The sequence below is a fragment of the Temnothorax americanus genome, unplaced genomic scaffold (genome assembly GCF_048541705.1).
Source record: "Temnothorax americanus isolate GAGA-0224 unplaced genomic scaffold, ASM4854170v1 Scaffold7, whole genome shotgun sequence".
In the NCBI taxonomy this organism is placed as follows: Eukaryota; Metazoa; Arthropoda; class Insecta; order Hymenoptera; family Formicidae; genus Temnothorax; species Temnothorax americanus.
In genome coordinates this window covers 3,724,197-3,737,908 of record NW_027509792.1, presented here as the reverse complement: position 1 = coordinate 3,737,908, position 13,712 = coordinate 3,724,197, and the positions used below count along the sequence as shown (strand labels likewise).

Here is a 13,712-nt window from a genome sequence, read left to right as displayed (position 1 = left end):
CATTAAGTGCACAATGAGAAAGCGAATTTGTTAATTGCCAATCTTTCTCTCGTTGATTTTTGTACGGATCACGTTTGGCATTTGCGAGACTAAACATGAGGTGGCCAGAAAATAACATCGATGACGCCGTCGTATATCCGCGTGCATTTTATCGCAGATAAATCTGTCATAATCGTATTGACAAACTTCCGCGCACTGCTACATTCGCCGAGAAACGGCTATACAAATAAAACTGTGCTTTACGGTGGGAATGAAGTCTCGCCGGTTTGTGCGAGAGACATTTACACGCCTGCCGCTCTCGTTGCGAAACGGCCTCGTGAAAATACGATTCTTATTACAGACACGAAATACGATAGCGAGTCTTGAGTGGGTATTTAGGTCAATATTTTTACTAATATACGTATATATAAACATTTATTAGACACATATATTTAACAAGATATCAATGCCTCTATTCATTTGAAATCGAATACAAGTTGCTTTATAGTATACATCACTAATATAAATTAAGGAATTTTTACATTTATTGCAATAATTAAATTAATAAAAATTAATACAATTGTTTAAAATTTTTATTTTAGAAATTGATGTAGTGTTTTTTAAATGTCGATATTTCTTTCGTTGGTTTCAGCGTTTCAATGACTTATGTCGTATTTTTTATTACACAATCAAAATCGCGCAATACGGAGGTATAAAGATTACAGTAGATCATGTACTTTCTAGTTCCTCGGTCGCACGTGTCGCGTCATTATTGTTTCTTTTGTCAGTATAGGAGATATATGGCGATTTTTGGCGACGTGCCGATCTTTGTTTTGATTGGACATTGATTGCGGTACTTAAAATGCTGAGACATTTATCATATCTCAAATAGATAGATGATAGATGATGTAAATGAGAAGAAATATATTTTTACATATTTTATATTTTACTCTATAAAAAACCTTACGATATTATATTTTTATTATATTATTTCTATTATTCCATTTTTAATGTACGGTTTGTTTGCTAATGGATTAAACTCAAAAAGCTCTTTGAATGATATGATTTTAAAACCAAATTTGAAACGCTAATGGTTAATCGATTATGTAACTCATCCAACAGCAGATATTGTTTACAATTGCGTTCGGGATATTCGCAGACTTTCTGTCAAATGTTCAATTTTATCATTATCAATGGCGCGATCAAAGTTTCAATGACTGCTTTTATGATTTAATGAACGGATCGTCGTGGGTATGTGTCTCGCGAATATACAAAAGACTGTGGCTGTGTAAAAAGACAGTCGATAAGAACGATTCGTATTGTACATTAACGCGTATATTTCCGGTTTTGTAAAAGCACATACATTCCTCGATGAACAAGTAGAATATTTTATAATTGCTTTTCGACTTTTTCCGTTTTATTGAGACACGACTCTTTCGACAGTTTCTTTTCTGATTTCAAAAAGACTTTATTTTATTTAAGATTTTGTAAGATAGAGAGAGAGAGATAGATATTTATTATTGAAAGTTTTTAAAAGTTATTTTTTGCTATTTTTTAAATTTATTACCAAGAAAAATTGCAAAACAAAAGAATTATCCAGAAAAGAATAGATCATACAAATAAAGAGATGGATCTAGGATACGTTTAACGGCCATTACTCGACGATATTTCCGCAGAATGTGGCTGACTATTGCAGTTTGAAATTTTCTTCGTGTCATAAGAATCTATGAATGGAAGACGATTTGCAGAAAGCAGGCAACGCACCAATTGCGCCAACGAGATGAGTCGTGCCAGACGTTTCCTTTCGGTAATTAGGTCAATCTGTGCCCAATGAGACGTTACTCGCGCGTTCTTGTACGATCGTTCGCGACGTTCCGCCTCGTTTAGGACGGCGAGATCGTTCCCCCGATTCTGAAGGTTTTAATTAAATCTTAGACTTTTTTGCATCGCGCGTTTACACGCTTATGGGACACAATGCTTATATCTTGGCTTTAACTGTGTAAAGGAACTTGCAATTATAGTATTGTGTGGGCAATGTGCCTGTTTCTGAATTGTAATAACATTGAAATTAATTTTATTTATATCTGTTACGTTAATATATATATATATATATATATATATATATATATATATATATGTATGTAGGTCCAGAGGTATGTTCCGGGACTGTTTACGTTTTTTGAAATGTACAGTCCTGGAATATAACGCATATATATGTTATCAGATTCAAAAAACTGTCCCGAAAATTGCCGTAGGACATCAATTTTTTCCAGGACAGTCTTGGAAACTGCCAAATGTCCCGGAATATACCGATATCAAAAATAAAAGTCCCGGAACATACTTCCGGACCTACATATATATACAAGAATATATATATATATATATATATATATATATAATATATGTATATATACAATATATAGAAATTAGTTAACTTTGTAATAATTTTAGGCACGTTCGTCATGAGGTTAATTTCTTCGCGAAGACCTCGATCTTCCGATAACGAACGGGCCGCTAGAAATAAATCACGATCAGGCACGCGCGCACATTACGTTACGTTTGACGAGTCCTCAAAATACTGCGCTCAGTTTTAACTTTGCAGCGCTTAAAACACGACGTTGACGAGACCGTGTTGCGAAATCAGAGTCTCTCTCTCGTTCTTTCTCTCTCTCTTTACCTTCCTCTTTCTTTCGTTCTCTTCGTGTGACCGTGCAACCATATAAATAGAATAACTTACATTGTGTATCCCGTGGCCACAGCCGTCCGAGATCAGCGACCATCCCCGACATAACGTATTGCATCCATGCCGCATGTCGAAATGTTAGCTTCTGCATTTGTTGCATTTTTACTTCACGGCGCGGGCGATGTGTACTTTCTTGCCGGTAAGGACACTTTTGTTATCTATATCACGTTATGAAAATAATTATCTACTTGTTGCGTAGGCGAGCTAAATAAACTGCGGATTACATATCGCTGCGAGAATCGTTTTAATTCCGATTAGTAATCGATATTTTTTTTTCTTGCGCGGACGGCGCTGAATAGGATTGATAATATCCGAAGTAGTATATAAATAGTTGATAATATTCTGTGACTTAAAGAATGAGAAAACAAATATGTTATATACGTATATATGACATATTTTTTCCAAATTTCAGTGCCATTGATTTTTGTTCCAAGACACCAATTTATTTTAAACATGAGAGGCATTTAATGCTTCTAATTATTACACATACTGATGGGGCATCTTGACGGGAAAAATTTGTACTTGTCTTGGCACATAGCATTGTTTAGCTACTATTTTGTATAACAATGTGAAATCGGTTATTTGATTTTGATCTAATTGGTCGACGTACCAATTCTATTTGTCACATGCGGGATTAAATACAGTAATTAGCGATAAATAATTTGCCACTAGATTTATTTTGTTTAATCTTTTTTCTTAAAAGATAAAATATACAGAGTTCTTAAAAAAATATTAGTTTATATGAAAATAACTTTTTTAGATAAACAGAACTGATGATACAAGATGTCATAATAACAAATGTATTTTATCTTCGAAAAGTCTCCATTTGTTCGCCATCACTGTCAACATATTCTTGGAATCTTCTCTAGGTGGTTTCCAAAGTCCTGAAGCACATTTCTTTGGGTATTGTTGCAATCACATTTGCAATTTTATGTCGGAGATCTTGCACATTGCAATGATGAACAAATGAAGACTCTTTGAAGACAAAATATATTTATTACTATGATGTTTTGTGAAATTATCAATCCTGTTTTTCTAAAGAAGTTACTTCCATATAAGTGTTAACATTTTTTTCAAAGTACCCTTGTATAGTGAGAATATATATACGAATCTTCACACAACTATATATCTCTATATCTCTTGCGATACATATTATTTTAACACTGATTTTTTCTCTTCTCAAGTTGACGTGTACAAAGAAGGAGGTTCAATAGCTGAGGGATAAATCGTTCGTGCGTGAACGTGCAGGTAGCAACCGTTTTCCCCGAATAAACCAAACGCTCGAGGGGTCGAGATCACGGTCGCACCTTATCAAAAGTGTCCTACCGTTTCCGTGGTAACCCGGGGGAGTAGGAGTCTGCGATATTTCCGACCTATCTTCCGTCGCCTCCCCTTCAAGGTCGATTCTTTTTATCGGCAAACCGAGAGCAACCGCGAGCTCCCGTAATATAATTTCAGACGTCGCAATTATTCACACGGATTTTTTATATTAAAGCTTTTTTATGAATGTGTGTAATATGTCGCGCGAGGAATATTACGAAATGTCTGCTCGCTGTGTGAAATAAAATATTATGCCGCGATCGGCGATAGGATTTTTCTACGCGAACCATTGAAATGCGTATTTTTATAAAATATAATTATGAAAATATCTTTATATTTCTAGATATATTTTTATCATTCTTTTTTTTTCTATTGAATTATTTGCACAGAATTATTTTTATACGTGTTTAAATGTGTTTCTATTTACACCGTAGACAGACGTCTATAATCCTATAAAAGGAAATATCATTAAATCATCTTCTCTTCGCCCAGGAAAGTAAAACAGAAGGGAAAAACGCAACTCGCTCTCGATGCTTACTCTTCCGTTACCTGGGTCTTACTCGCGATTCATTTCCGGTTGCATGGACGGTAGTTTCCGTTTATTGCGGTTGTTCCACTCGCTCACGCGGTCCTACCGTTCTTCTTTCCTGTTCCTCGCGGAATATTTCTCCGCGTTCGGCGTTCCTTGGTTTATTTCAATATATCGCTGCGAGAGGAAATCGATGGAACTCGTTAGGAACTTTCTGCACCGTAGAAAAGCCGGCGACTAGGTGCTGACTTCAATAACAAAAAAAAAAAAGAAAAAGGGAAAGAAAGAGAAAAGAAAAAAGTCGGATAAACGATTTCTGCTGCACGCGAGATCTGAATCGTGAAATTGCCTGCAAGCTCGATGGAGTAAACTTTTTCAGGAAAAGGAATCCCGTGTCGAGAGAAAGCCACGTGTGCGCACGTACGATCGAAAACCGCGGAATGTTTCGATAATGCCTATTCACCTGTCGTCGGCGTTCTGCAACTTTAATTTAATTAACGACCTCTTTTGACACACGTCTTCCTTTAGCCGTGTTAAAGAATTTGACATTAGAATGGATCGATCGCGATGCTCATCGAAAATTGTTCCTAAAAATAGGGCTGCGCACATGAAGAGCGCCATCAGACATGCCAGAACTGTTCTTTTTTTGTTTATTTCATATCCATTGCCGGTCAATTTCGGGAAAAAGGGCCATCGCGCTGAATGTGACACACGACTGACACGCACGTAAACGTCATCGTGGGCTACACATTGAGGCCAAACCGACAAGCTGTTCCTCGTTCTCGTCTCCTGTCTTTGTTCTGAATATTTCTACGCCTCTCGATTTACTCTTGTCCGTTATATGGCGTTTCCTATCGCTGATAAGGTTGACCTGTTGTTACGCACGTGCGTAATGTCATTGTTTCGTGTTTGGAAGTTATCCAAGAAATATACATAGATTTATATAACTTTTATTGTGCGCAAGAAGAATCATATACTAATCGCGCACAAGATCGTATGCAGAACGTCAAATTTTGATAACGGTTTTTATATATATATATAATTTAATACAATAATTTTAATATTATAAAATTTCCAACATTTTTATTCAATAGTTTTAAAAAATTATCCATTTCTAAAAACGAATTTCTTTAAATATATGCGTTCTCTTTTCTTCTATTTTATTATGGAGAGAATTTTCCGGGCGGACGCTAATTGTTGTTGATTAGATGCATCAGTCGCAATTAGAGAGCTTATTTGAAGGAGATACGGAGCATACTGGCCATACGATGTTTCACGTTCGCAATTTCGAGACGACGAACATTTGTTGGCAAACCACGAAGTCCTCGAGACATTCTCGTGTCGCATGCTGAATTCATTAGGCTACCTGACTGGCGCTTTGTGCGATTCCATTTTCCGAGCTAGTCGCGCGTGCTCGCCTCGAGGACGTACGCTTTTATATCGGTATCGACGCGCCTCACACAATAGCGCCCCGTCGGCATTTCGAGTACGCAATGGTTAGAATTTAGATGTTGCTTGCATCACAAATGCGGTACCTTGAAACAGTAACGACCGGTATTTAAGAAGAACTCAATTTCGTGTTTAATATTCGCTTTTTTTATTTTATTGATCTATTAACGATAATAAATTAGAAATAATTTATCAGATTATTTTTTTCTTTCTGTCGTATTATCGATTTTATATTATGTATATTTAAATTCCTCGGGGCTTGTATATTGCTCACTCGCATTTTTCATTTTTACTTCCCCGTCGCGAAGAAATAGGAAGAAGCGCTTTGAAATATCGCTCATGCTAATGGACGAATCCGGGAAGAATAAACATGTATCTTAAGAGTAATGACGCGCAGGAAGGCGGGCGTGTAAAGAGGTAACGAGATATAAAACGGTCATTTAAATGTCATGAAGGCCCTCTAGAGGGACGGGACACACAAACGGGCGGGTTGCATTTTTGTCCTTCGGTGCAACAGTGTTACGGTCGTTAGGAGGCGATCGTGCGTGCAAGATGACGCGGCTTCTTTCTCTTAATGCTCCTCGTATTCTTTTACGGTTATCACTGCACCGCCTGACGACGATCACTTCAGGCGTCCACGGGGTATCTTTACTTTAATGACTCCCTTAATCGTTGGATACCGGGCGATCTTCCTTCACGACATCGTGATATCTTTATATATTTTCGCGTTGGAGTCTAGTTGATCTCGAACTGCAACTCGAGAATTCGATGCTTGTCGTTTTCGAAAGAAAACGTTATGCAAAACGGTACAGCTTTTCAAGATTTAATGATGTTATAATATTTTATAGTCTTTCTTTTGAACAGGAATTTACGATTATATGACTAGTATGAGACAGAGAGATTTGTTATATACGGATATATTAATTTTTTAGGAAATTGTAAAAATGTAAACTGTATTTGTTTAAATTTATTTAGTGAAGGTAGAAAAGAATATTGTAGATGTAATCGAGCTAATATTTTTAAAATTAAGTTTAAAAATTTATATAAAACTAAAAATAAATTTAAAGACTAATACGAAATTAAAAAGGGTAACGCAATAATTAGCGCGCGATGAACTGTTTTATTCGATAATTGCTACCATCAAATCGAAAAGCTACTTAAGTGATAAGAAAATCATGTTTTTCATCGATTTCGATAGTCATTCCGCACTTTCTATAGAACATAATAGCTGGGAGCAGATGTCTGAAAATCAAAGACTTAGCAATAGCTCCGGGCAACGATGCTGGCGAACAGGAAAAGCTCGATAAAATCGAAATACGCCATGTCGATCGCTAGGTTGTTCGGCTTTAAGACCTTCCACGATAACCACTGAAGAAAACCTTGCAAGCTAGTCATTGCTTTGGAATCTTCGTGGTCAATTGGATATCCGGTGCATCGTATCGATTCTTATGGCTCAAGTGGGCTTACGATATTTCTTCCATATAGATACTTGCAATGCCCATTCAGATGCATGTAAATTGGAGTTTAGTTGAGTATTTATAAAATTGGTTTTATGAATTTATAGAGGAAGTATGCGAATATGACGTAAAACTCATGACCGATTTTAGATCCATAATTTTCATATTTTCTCCCAGAGTACCGTATAGTTTTACACAATGGTATAATTTATTTAGAAAGCAGCGAAAGATATTTTTTCTTGTTATGTGAATCACACATGTAACTTTACATGCTGTTATACGAATTGGAGCACTCAGGATTGTGCGAAAGCAAGAAAGAACTCTGAGAGTATTCGAATAATAAGTTTAATATATCCATGCACGATGTACTCTACAAGCGGATATATATAGATATCCGCGATCGATCGTTTTTGGTAATGTTTCGGAAGCGAGAGAGCGAGCCGCTCCGGTTCTGCCGATTCTATACACGTATTGCTCGCACCGTAAGCGCGTATTAACGCGACTTTTCTATCTCTCTATTCATTTCTCGTACATCTCTAACACATGCGATACGAAGCATTTTGAATATTAATTAGTCATTATTTCATGCGAGATATACGTTTCTAATTTAATCTAACTATTTTCTCTATAATGAGGTTGGCTACATAATAAATTAAAAAATTATTTAGTTAGTTAAAAAATGAGTTATGTAAGTCTAAATATTAAGGATTTGAATCAGGTTTATGTTTTGCGTTATATTATTATAAGAAAATGCACGCGTGTAACATTTTTTTGTTTTTTCCGTACTTTTTGTCGCTTAGGAGTGGATGTGAGGGAAGTATGAAATTTTTTTATTACCGTGTATACTAGCAGTCGATGCCAGTAACAGGGTAGTAATAGTGGACGGCGACCTTAGCCATTACCCGCAGGGATCTTTAATTTCGGTTGGTAAGTTCGTCGAGCCCGAAGTGGTTGACAAATAAAGCTATATAGGAGTACTCGCTGTGAAGTTGCCGCGCGCAAGTCAAGGCTGAATATCCACTTTTCTACGTGTCGAGCACCCTTGGTTCTAGGCAAAAGGAACAGTGACAGAGATAAATAGATAGATAGACAGACAGAGAAAGATAAGCGGTAGAAATGAAATGCCGAATGATTGAAAGAGGGAGAAGCAGCGAGACGGAAAGCGGAGACGAAGAGAGAAGGAAAGAGAGGTCTAGGATTTTGGCGACACTCCAGTCTTTGTATAAATATCACTGGGAGTCACCACGTGCCCTTTTCCTTCCCGCTTCTCACATCCCCATCCCTGGTGATATATAAACTTTATTATTTTTTTCCCTGTCCACTCTACGCTTTTTATCATATCCTTCGCCGCGCGCGTATCAAAAGAGGCGCGACTCGTCCCAGTCGTATATGTCACAACTCGTAATGAGGTTTAGCGTGCTTTCGCTGCTTCCACGTGTCACGATTCTTATGCACGTTCGCGTTGTTCTGTATTTTTCGCGAAAGGTCTGGGTTGAGCGAAACTTTCTATCGTACAGTTCGTATCGCTATTCGAAATTATGTTGTCGACGAAGCAGTAATGTTGACGTAATTTCTACGGATGTCAGGCATCAATCATTTGTGTTCATGTACATTAATCATTTTTACGAGATTACATTTAGCTCGATATTTTTACGAATGAATTATATCGCGTGACGTTGCTTCTTACTTTTTTACTTTTGCGCAATTGCTGTTATTGCCATGCAGCTCTACGATGTAGTTGCTAAAAATTAATGACATATTGCATTCACGTGACAGTTGAGGCTCATAAATTTTGCTTTAATTTTGGAGTCATGGACTATTAATTTCAACATTACAGTGTTCTAGAATAATGTGTTTATCATCAAGAGATGTATGCTAAATTCTAAGAATGCGCGAAGATACAGAGTAATGAAAGCCATTTCGCAATTGTCAATCCACGTGTAAGCTACTTGACAGTCTATTTCACGTCCCATAAATGTTGAGGTACAGTCCACGACTAATTTACAAGCGGAGAATGCGAAGCCAATCCTTGCGTCACGCTGCTAACAATATCATCGCTGAAGATGAGACGACGACGTTATCGCGCGTGTCCCTGTTATTTCTCGTAGTAATAGAAAGCTTATGTGTCTTTTCGCCGCTAGGCATTCCATTTTTCGCTTTGCGTTCACGCATCACGGCATTTGACCTTCGAGCGAAATCTCGCGGAAAATAGTTTCGAAAAATCCTGGGCCAGCTGGGTGTGTGCAGTTACGTTCACGAATACTATTTCGAGCGCGGAAGGAAGCGCTCTCGTGTAACATTCTCGATATTCTCTTATCCTCGAAGGACTGCCGGGCTTCTTGCGAGAACGGTGAATGGGGGCATAGAGGTGTTCGTCGACGACGAGTAGAGAGTATAAAGACGTCGCGAAAGCAAGTACGCTCGGATCCACTTGGGAAATTTAAGAGAACGTTCCATCGCGCGTAGTTATCACGAGGATACGTGTCGCTCGCGCGTCGTCGCGCGGTGACGTTACCGACGAAGTCTTTTTTTGACCCCGTTTGGGTATTCCGCGAGGGCCGGAAGCTTGGCCATCGTTTTTAGAATTTATCGCGCTTAACGGCGCACAAATACTTACGGCTTACCACTTATTACCTGGCCGCGGATAAAAGCAAAAATCTTTTTTCATGATGGAAAGAGGAGGTAGCGTACTTTGGATATATTTATACGGCAATACCATAGAATTTAATTATTATTTTGTTGTATTCGCGAAACATTGATTTACGAGTGCAAGCTTTTCAAATCCAAGTGCAAAATTTTAATAATAATATTCATGTGCTTTTGATTATTGTTATTATAACCGAATTATAACAAATCACACTGTAGCCCTTAATTTTTTAAATTAACAGTTAATCAAAGGATAATTATCGCACTTATAAAAATCGTTTATAATAATATAAAATTATTTAAATACGCAATCTGCAATGAATATTACGTCAAGATTTTAATAAGTTGCAAACTAAGTTGTGTTACATAATTTTAGTTTATTATAGGTTCATATTTTGTGAGTACATTTTTATATTTGAAAAGAAAAATATAATTTAGTAATATTTAATATCATATAGCTATACTTTATTTTTTTAATTTTTTATAAATGGCATTCTTTAGAGGACAGAACTTTTACTAAACTTCTGTCTCTTCTCCGCATCTAAATATATCTTATCTATAAATTTGTTCTAGCTTGACCCAATATCCCCGGTAATATTTAATATGTTTATATTAAAAAAAAATAATCTTAGTAGTACTACTTTTCGGACGTATTGCACATTTTGATAGAAAATAAATTATAAATGAATAAAATTATAAACTAGTACGCAATTCTTTCTAGTACATTTTCGATCTATTCCTTCGATGAAAAACGATTTTTTCTCGTGCTGCAATAAAATCATAAATGCAGCACGGTACTCCCTTGGCGCATCGTGGAAACTCTCGTGGTATTTCACGCGCACCTGTGTATAAATATTGTCGCCACGGTGCTACAGAGAACGCACGGACGTCGTCGAATTATAGGTTGAACAGGTGCAGGGCCACTTCGTCGTCGTTTCGACGATTGACGCGCCGTTGCGAACGTGTGGTCGCTTGAAAGCTCCGCGTCGTAGCTTCGTCGACTTCGACGTTTACGATCGGCATGGTCGCACAGTCGTACGTTTTCCCTGAAACGATACAGAAACTAGCTACGTGCCGGGGTTTAAGGGAATCGACCGCCATTCTTTCGAAGAGACCACTTGCTTTCTCGCTTAGATTTTATGAAGAAAACAATATACCACAATTAATTCCAAAAATAATTTGTTGGCATGATTTTTCACTTTTATATTACAGCGAACATGAAAATAGTTTATACATTAATTGCATAACATTATTGTTAAATGGTAATTTTCGTTAGTAATTTTAATATGTTATTTTAATGACTGCAAACGGTATTTTTTCATTCCGTTGACTTTTAATTTTACAATTCAAATTATATTGAATATTAATTTCACAATAAAGGTTTTTATGATTGTTATATTTTTTTTTATTTCGTTGAATGAATTTGCTAATCGATAACATTGAAAGCCACGATAATATCAAAAAGATTACAAGTGGGGTATTACAGAGTAAATGATGAAGTGTTTGACATCGAGTAGTAGCTTTTTAATTAGCTGGAAACGTAGTATTATTTAATATTAAACAATTTTTTCATTATCGACAACTGCAATTTAAATTAATTTGATTATTATGAATCGTCAAGGGAAAATTGTGAATTCAAATATCTGGCAATTATTAGCGGAATTTTGTAATAAACCGTCGGGAACGCAGAAAATTTCGTTATTTAATTACACCACCCCGTCGTGCTCCAGGAGCGAATTTAAGAACTTTGTAGGGCAGTTTAATGCGGAAATTACTATCAGACATTCCACAGTTTATATTGCGTAACTGCCGCTTTGAAGTAATTCCGCATTAATACGGCTTCACATTTCTTCTTTTTTTTCTTGTCCCATATACCCCGCGGCCGTTTAATCGGTTTGCAAACCAATCATCATTAGGAGAACGTTATAATTTCGTATTTACACAATTCTGCATTTGCGGATATCGGGGATTAATTTGCTACTTTCAATTATAGTTTTTACACTCTGACTCGAAATTACCGTCGAGCCAGATTAAACGCAAATAATCACTAGTAGTAATTGGTAGACACGGTAAATGCTACGTAATTAATCGCGTGCCAAAAACGTGTTATCGACTCGCGTTAAAAGTTAAATTGAATGTCGGGGAGTAGCAGTTGAACGATATACCTTGTTGCTGCTGTAGCCGACAAACCGCTCTCGTTACGAGTGACTGTAATTTCTTAGTACCTCCGACCGCGCGCGCGCGTGTCCCGCGGATCGGTAAACTATTGCCAGCAGCGTTACACCGTTTGCGCATTAGGACGACGGGGGTAGCCGGAAGAAATGCAACGTTTCAGCTAGACACGCGGCAATCGCGTTCTCGCTGAGACACAATTGCCAAGAAGTTCCTTGTGTTCCAAACGACAAATGAAGGAGCAAATTTGAAGGGAATTACAATATAATATATACATAGATATTATATACACGTACAGAATATTTTCTGGCACATTTGTGTCTATAAAATTCGTAAAAATATTGTATATTAACATTTTTAATTTAGTTTTAATAAATTTTAGTTTTCTTTTTTCCATTAAGAGATTTGTACGTATTTACATGTACGAGCGGTACCGTCGAGCCACTAACGCAACGATCGTATATGATTAGGTATGCAGCGCTTGAGTACTATAAACATCGTCAAGAAAGTACTAAGTTTGGAGCGAGAAGTAATATTTGAAAAGAAATTTAAAAAAACGCACGACCATGATCGATAACTTCTATGCATACGTCATTAACATGACAATGAGTAGCATCGCGCCGCGCGCACGTGAGAGAGAAAGGGAAACGCTTCTCTTAAGTTCGCCTTGGTGTCCGTCGTGATTCATTGTTCCGTTGTTCCGCGGCTAGCAGTAGTACGTCTTCGCGTAAGTAATGCCCGCTTTTCCGGGAATCGTCTACCCGCGGGATTCTCTCGTTCCATGCGAACTAGAATCCGAGGAGGAAAATTAATTCTCAGTGCGCGGAAGTTGGCCGCGAAGCACCGCTTCCCTAGGCTTCTCTTCGTTAATAGACGGGCTGCTTTATTACAGAATTGCGTCGGTAGGGAGAAAGAGGGGAGAGGGAGAGGCAGAGAGAGTAAAAGAGAGAGATTGATAAAAACTGCATACTAACAACTCTGTGTCCTCCATATAGACGTGCTTTCGTAGGACTTGTATTTGCCTTGCTTCCGCGTGCGCGGGCAAATAAGTCAGCACAGGATAATCGCGTTTTTTGCTTGGAAACTATACTCATTCTGCGGCGCACACTCGAGGGTGTAATTTAAATTTCTGACAATATGAAGTACGAACTTTGCGAAGCTCGTCGGAAACATTGAGATTAGTACTTTCTTAATCCAGAAAATGTTTCGAAACTAACTTTTATAGCCCCAAGGGAGTCAAGCTTATTGAAACGAATAAATGGCACAACCATACGTTAATAAATTTCCCCTCGTTATATTATTTTTTGTACTTGTAAAACTGTTTTTAAATTTTCTATCATAAAAAGTAGAATTAACATCATTGTGGAAATATTTTAATAATTAATAATTGTGAATATATATATATATCAACTAAATT

The 13,712-nt window shown here is 37.1% G+C and overlaps 1 protein-coding gene across 6 annotated transcripts in view; it reads left to right on the top strand.

The window, feature by feature from the left end:
• The window catches only part of LOC143906217 (uncharacterized), a 385,481-nt gene that overhangs the window by 139,785 nt on the left and 231,984 nt on the right, over window positions 1-13,712 (top strand). The window lies entirely within an intron of this gene.